Here is a 7,770-nt window from a genome sequence, read left to right as displayed (position 1 = left end):
AAACAACAACAAAATTCTCCAGAAGAAGAGGCAAATAAAATGGAGGCAACCAATTTTCAGATATAGAATTTAGAGTAAAGATTATAAGGATACTCAATAGCATAAAAAAGGCATAGAAACCATAAAAAGGACTAATCAAAAATAAAGAATTCAATATCTGAAATATAATACACTGGAAGGAATAAATAGTAGGCCAGATGAAGCAGAGGATCAAATCAGCTTTTTGGAAGACAAGGTAGAGAAAAACAACTAAACAGAGCAACAACAACAAAAAAGAATTAAAAAAATGAGGAGAGCTTAAGAAACCTTTGGGGCAAGATGAAGTGCAACAACATCCACATCATGGAAATATCAGGAGGAGAATAGAGTGAGCAAGGGATTGAGACTTTATTTGAAGAAATAATGACCCAAAACCACCATAATCTGGTGAACAAAAAAGACACACCAGCCTAGGAAGCACAAAGAGTACTAAACAAAATGGTCCCAAAGAGGTCTACATCAAGGCACATCATAATTAAAGTGGCAAAGCTTAAAGACAAGGAGAGAATCTTAAAAACCACAAGAGAAAAACACTTAGTTACCTACAAAGGAACTTCGATTAGACTGTCATCTGATTTCTCAACAGAAACTTTTTAGGACAGAAGGGATTGGCATGAAAAATTCAAGGTGATGAAAAGCAAGGGCCTACAACCAAGGCTACCTTACCCAGCAGGGTATCATTTAAAATTAAAGGTGAAGTAAAGGGCTTTCCAGACAAGAACTAGCTAAAGGAGTGTGTAAACACCAAACTACTACTGCAAGAAATGTTACAGGGCTTGGTTTAAGAAGAAGAAGAAAAAGAAAATGAAAACAAAGAAGAAAATAGTTAAAAATAAAATGACAATAAATATATATCTGTCAGTAATCACCTTAAATGTAAATGGCTTCAGTGCTCCACTCGAAAAACATAGAGTCACTGAATGAATAAGAAAACAAGACCTATACATATGCTGTCTCCAAGAGACCCATCTCAGATCAAAAGACACACATAGACTAAAAGTAAGGGGATGGAAAAAGATATTTAATGCAAATGGAAAGGAAAATAAAGCTGAGATCACAATACTTACACTCAGAAAAATATGCTTTAAAACCAAGGCTATAATAAGAGACAAAGAAGGACACTACATAACGATAAAAGAGACAATCAAAGAAGAGGCTATAAGCCTAGTAAATGTTTATGCACCCAGCATAGGAGCACCCAAGTATGTGAAACAAATCTTGATGGACATAAATGGAGAGATGGACAGTAATACAGACAGAGTAGAGGATTTTAACACCCCATTGACTTCAATAAATAGATCTTCCAGACAGAAAATCAACAAGGACATAGTGGCCATAAATGATGCACTAGACCAAATGGATTTAATTGATATCTCCAAAGCATTTCACCCCAAAGCAGCAGTATATACATACTTTTTATTTTGTAAAGTTTTTTATTTATTTACTTTTAGAGAAGGGAAGAGAGAGAAAAAGAGAGGGAGAGAAACATCAATATGTGGTTGCCTCTCATGCACCCCCCATGGGGGACCTGGCCTACAACCCAGGCATGTGCCCTGACTGGGAATCAAACCAGTGACCCTTTGGTTCTCAGGCCAGTGCTCAATCCACTGAGCCACACCAGCCAGGGCTACACATACTTTTTAAGTGCACATGGAGTGTTTCCTAGGACAGAACACATGTTAGGACATAAAACAAGTCTCAATAAATTTCAGAAGTTTTAAATCATATCAAGCATCTTCTCTGCCCAAAATGCTGTGAAACTAGAAGTCAATCACAAGAAGAACACCAGAAAGCACATAAATACATGGAAGCTAAATAACATGTTATTAAACAATGAATGGGTCAACAACAAGATCAAGGGAGAAATCAAAAGATACCTTGAAACAAATGAAAATGAGAATGAAATGAAAATGTGTCCCAAAACCTGTAGGACACAAGGAAAGCAAGCCTAAGAAAGGTCTATGTCAAGAAACAAGAAAAAGCTCAAATAAACAATCTAACTTCATGCTTAAAGGAACTTGAAAAAGAACAACAAACAAACCCCAAAATGAGTAGAAGGAAGGAAATTAAAGATCAGAGCAGAAATAAATGCAAGAGTCTAAAAAAAGATACAAAAGATCAATGAATCCAAGAGCTCATTTTTTGAAAAGTGAAACAAGATTGACAAACCAAGAAAAAGGGAGAGAGGACCCAAATTAATAAAATCAGAAATGAAAGAAGAGAAATAACAACTGACACCAAAGAAATACAAAGGATTGTAAGAAAATATTATGGACAACTATAATATATGCCAACAAATTGGACAACTTGGATGAACTGGATACATTTCTAGAAATATACAATCTTCTAAAAATAATTCAGGATGAATCAGAGAATCTGAATAAACAGATAACACCTAGTGAAATTGAAGCAGTAATCAAAATCCTTCCAACAAACAAAAGCCCTGGACTGAATGGCTTCACAGGTGAGTTTGACCAAACATTCCGGGAAGAACTAACACCTCTCCTTCTGAAACTACTTCAAAAACTTCAAGAGGAGAGAAGACTCCTAAGCTAATTTTAAAAAGCCAGCATTATCCTAATTCCAAAAACCACATAAAGACACTACAAAGAAAGAAAATTATAGGCCAGTATCCCTAATGAACATAGATGCTAAAACCCTCAAAAAATATTAGCACACCAAATACAGCAACACATCAAAAAAATCATAAGCCATGATCAACTGGGATCTATCCCTGGAATGCAAGGTTGATAAAGCATTCACAAATCAATAAACTTGATACACTACATAAACAATATGAAGGATACAAACCACAGGCTCTGGCTGGTGTGGCTCAGTAGATCAAGTGCTGGCCTAAGAACCAAATGGTCACCGGTTCGATTCCCAGTCAGTGCAAATTCCTGGGTTGCATGCCAGGTTCCCAGTAGAGGGCACATGAGAGGCAACCACACATTAATGTTTCTCTCCCTCTCTTCCTCCCTCCCTTCCCCTTTCTAAAAATAAATGTATTAAATCTTTTTTATTTTTTAATTTTAATCATTGTTCAAGTACAGTTTTCTCCCTTTTACTCCCATTCCAGCCCACCCATCTAACCGTCCCCACTTCCCTCCTATTACCACCCTCCCCTTAGTTTTTGTCCATGTGTCCTTTAAATTTGTTCCTGTTAACCCTTCTCATTCTCCCCTGAAATTCCCTCTTCTCTCCCCTCTGGTCACTGTCAGCCTGTCCTCTATTTCAGTGTCTTTGGTTATATTTTGCTTGTTTCTTTGTTTTGTTGATTAGGTTCCTGTTAAAGGTGAGATCATATGGTATCTGTCTTTCACTGCCGGCTTATTTCACTTAGCATAATGCTTTCCAGCTCCATCCAAGCTGTTGGCAAAGGGTAGGAGATCCTTCTTTCTTTCTGCTGTACAGAATTCCATTCTGTAAATGTACCATAGTTTTTTGATCCATTCATTTACTGATGGGCATCTAGGTTGCTTCCAGCATCTAGCTATTGTAAATTGTGCTGCTATGAACATCGGGGTGCAAAGGTTCTTTTGTATTGGTGTTTTAGTGTTCTTAGGATATAGTCCCAGCAGTGGAATTGCAGGGTCAAAAGGAAGATACATTTTTAGTTTTCTGAGGAAGTTCCATAATGTTTTCCATAGTGGTTGTGCCAGTCTGCAGTCCCACCAACAGTGCACTAGGGTCCCCTTTTCTCCACAACCTCTCCAACACTTGTTTGTTGCTTTGTTTATGATGGCCATTCTGACTGGTATGAAGTGGTATCTCATTGTGGTTTTAATTTGCATCTCTCTGATAACTAGCGATATTGAACATCATTCCATGTTTCTTTGGATCCTCTGTATGCCCTCCTTGGAGAAGTGTCTGTTCAAGTCCTTTGTCCATTTTTTAATTGGGTTGCTTGTCTTCTTAGAGTGGAGTAGTGTAAGTTCTTTGTATATTTTGGAGGTTAAACTCTTGTCTGAGGTATCATTGGGAAATATGTTTTCCCATACAGTTGGTTCTCTTTTTATTTTGATACTGTTTTCTTTAGCTGTGCAGAAGCTTTTAATTTTGTGAGGTCCCATTTGTTTATTCTTTCCTTTATGTCCCTTGCTTTAGAGGACATGTCAGTAAAAAAGTTTCTGCATGAAATATCTGAGATTTTCCTGCCTACATTCTCCTCTAGGACTTTAATGGTGTCAATAAATTAAATCTTTAACAAAACCATATGATCATATCAACAGATGCAGAAAAAGCATTTGATAAAATCCAGCAACCATTTATGATCAAACTCTCATCAAAGTGGGAATAGAGGCAACACATTAAACATAATAAAGGCCATATATGATAAACCCACTGCAAAACATCATACTCAATGTGCAAAAACTATAAGCATTCCCCTTAAGATCAGGAACAAGACAGTGATGTCTGCTTTCACCTCCCTTATTCAACATAGTACTTGGAAGTCCTAGCCATAGCAATCATATAAGAAGAAGAAATAAAAGGCATCCAAATTCGAAAGGAAGAAGTAAAACTGTCCTTTTTAAATTTTATTTATTTATTGTCTTATACTTTTATTTTTATAATATACATATACATTTCACATAATTGCAGCAAAATATACAATTTAGAAGCAAAACTGTCTTTATTTACAGATGACATATTATACATAGGGAACCCCAAAGATTCCACCAAGAAACAATGAGACCTGATGAATGAATTAAGCAAAGTAGCAAGATACAAAATTAATATTCAGAAACCAGCTGCATTTTTATATGTCAGTAATGAACTAACAGAAAGGTAAATTAAGAAAGCAATCCCATTCTCAATTGCTTCAAAAAGAATAAAATACCCAGGAATAAGTGTAACCAAGGATATAAAAGCTCTGTACTCAGAAAATTATAAGGCACTGAAGAAAGAAATTCAAGAAGATGCAAGTAAGTGGAAGCACATACAATGTTCATGGACCGAAAGAATTAACACCACTGAAAATTACAATGTTGAGTTCTTCCGGGAAAATGGCGACTCCCTCTTGTGCTCCAGAGTCCCTGCCAGCCAGGGATCCCACGCCAGCTGAGGGGGGGGTGGTTGCCCAAGAAGCCGCCTCCCCAGCTTCAGCCCCTGCAGAATGTCCTTGCCGCCCTGGCGCTTCGAGCCCCAAGCTCCCGAGGACTTGGGGCAGCGGAGTTTGGCGGAGCTGCGGGAGATGTTGAAGCACCAGGAGACACATTTGTGCAATGTAAAATTCATGTGCAGATTGCCCGACAATGGTAAAAAGATCGTAGACTCTGTGGCCAAACTGAAAGCTGCCATTGCAGAACGTGAAGAAGTTAGAGGAAGACATAACCTGTTTCATCCTGTTAATTTAGACTGTAAGCTAAGGCAAAAAGCAATCGCAGTTGATGTGGATGTAGATAAAGCCTAGAATTCTTACCAGATACTTGATTCTTCATCACTGGTTCCTGACTGTTCTTCTGTAGATAACATCGAGTCATTTGAAACCACCTCACAACAACGGGGACTTGCACATTCTACTCACAAAGGCGATGAAGAGGCTTCCGAGGTTGGAGACACAATGAACAAGTGTCCAGGACCCAGCAGCAGAGCCAGTGCGCCTTCCTCCCCTGAAGCTAGTGAGCATCTCCCTCAGCATCGTGCATCAGGTCAAGCAGAAGATAATTCCAGCAGCTCTGATGACCAATTTATTGATAGGTTACAGAAGATCACCATTGCAGACCCAGGTGAACACCACTCAGAAGAAAACACGAGGACTGAGAAGTTGACAGGCCTTTGTACTGGGACAGAGAAGAAGCCTCACTACATGGAACTGCTAGACACGCGAGCCAGAAACCCAGTGCCCCCAGCACATAAATTTAAACCCAGTGCCCCCAGCTTGTACCTTCGAGACAGAACGATTAATCTAGTCACCAGCAAAGAGGCGAGTCTCCTCTTTCCTCAGAGGAAAGGCGGCGCAGGGATAAGCAGCATCTCGATGACATCACAGCAGCTTGGCTTCTGCCACTTCATCATATGCCTACACAGCTGCTCTCCATAGAATCTTTGGCACTTCAGCAACAGCAGAAAAAGAGTTACTAGGAGATGCAAGGGAAGCTTGCAGCACAAAAATCAGCTGAAAGACTGAATATTATAATGCAGAGTTATAATCCAGAAGGGGAGACTTCGAGGAAATACCGAGAAGTAAGGGATGAAGATGACAATCTGTCCTCTGATGATAAGTTCTGAAGATGGACATTGGGAGACTCTCCTAATTCTCTGCCTGCTGAGATGTCATCATCTTACATCAGACTTTCTAACAAGTATCAAGATCAGTGTCAAACATTGTTGAGGGAAATAATTTTATAAAATTACGCAAAGGTAGCTATAAAAATAGCTACCAGTTTGTCTTTCAGAAGGTAATTTTCATGTGCTTGAAAAGTTTAATATTTGAATATTGTGTTTAACCACCTTGTATGAAAGTTTTGCAATATGTTGTGTGGTCTGATACTTTAGTATATGGTAGAGCACATTTTTTTTTCTGTAAGCGAGATGAAAGCAGGTATCTGTTTTTCATCCTCCTTACCTCTATCTTACCTTTCCAGGAACTATTTAGTTGTCCCAGTCATCACCTACATGAATTAGAACGATACGGTTCCCTCTTTTTTCAAGTAACGAAGGGAGCAGTGTAAAGAATTTTAGGCACGTTTGCATGGGGTTATTGAGGTATCAGATGTGAAATACCTAGGAAGACATTCAGAAAAATGCTTAAATGTTTGTTTCCTTATGTCTTCTCCTTTGAAGAAGGTTATCTTCTGATTACAAATAAAGAGTACAGTTGACCCTTGAACAGTGTGGGGGTTAGGGCTGCCAACCTGCTTGGTAGAAAATTGTGTACAACTACATGCTGATAGTTGATACTGGAGGGTGGATGGTCTTTCTCAGTGACCAGATTTTCCCAGAGTAACATGAAATACAGAAAAGCCTGAGACAACCAATGAAGGTGAGGGACTAGCTGTTCTTATGCTTGACCTGACTTGAGTAATGCCCTTAACAGATGATAGGTTTAGTTTGCTGAAAAAAAACAAACAAACAGTATTTTTCTTTAAGCTACAATTGAATTATTGTCAATAAATTGCCCCCCCTAAAAAAAAAGCCTTCATACGTAAGCTGCAAAGACCTCAATTTATAAATATATGTTTATGTAACGTGAAAGGATTATATGATTGTCTCCAGAGAAATTAACACAGTATCAAATATTTCTTTAATATGTTGTGGCCTCTAAACAGTGTTAAAAGCAACAACAAAACATTAATTAGAGGAACTTAAAAAAAAGAAAATTACAGTGTCTAAAACGAAAAATGCCCTGGATTAGGGTTAATGGCAGAGTAAACATTGCAGAAGAGAAGATTAGTGAATGTGAAGACATATCCATAGAAACTATCCAAAATGAAACAGAGAAATAAAAAAAAATAATAATGAACAGAGCATCATTGAACTTCAGGCTATACTAAGTAGCCTAATATGCAATGTAAGAAGAACTTCAGGGAGTAGGGGCAGAAAAAAGATTTGAGGAACTAATGGCTGAAATTTTTGAAAATTTCAGGATAACTATAAATCACAGATCTAAGAAGCTCAATGAATATGTGATGTTTGAAGAAAACTAGAGCAGGACACATCATAAACAAATTGCTCAAAAGCAATAATAAAGAGAAAATCTGTAAAAAACAGAGAAAAGGGACATGTTAT

At 37.9% G+C, this 7,770-nt stretch overlaps 1 pseudogene; it reads left to right on the top strand.

The window, feature by feature from the left end:
• The first annotated feature begins 5,136 nt into the window (after nucleotides 1-5,136).
• On the top strand, nucleotides 5,137-7,106 carry LOC114505253 (annotated as a pseudogene).
• The last annotated feature ends 664 nt before the right edge of the window (nucleotides 7,107-7,770 follow it).

Source organism: Phyllostomus discolor, chromosome X (genome assembly GCF_004126475.2).
Source record: "Phyllostomus discolor isolate MPI-MPIP mPhyDis1 chromosome X, mPhyDis1.pri.v3, whole genome shotgun sequence".
Taxonomy (NCBI): domain Eukaryota; kingdom Metazoa; phylum Chordata; class Mammalia; order Chiroptera; family Phyllostomidae; genus Phyllostomus; species Phyllostomus discolor.
Note: the sequence above shows the minus strand (reverse complement) of the source record. Positions and strands in the feature narration are given on the sequence as shown.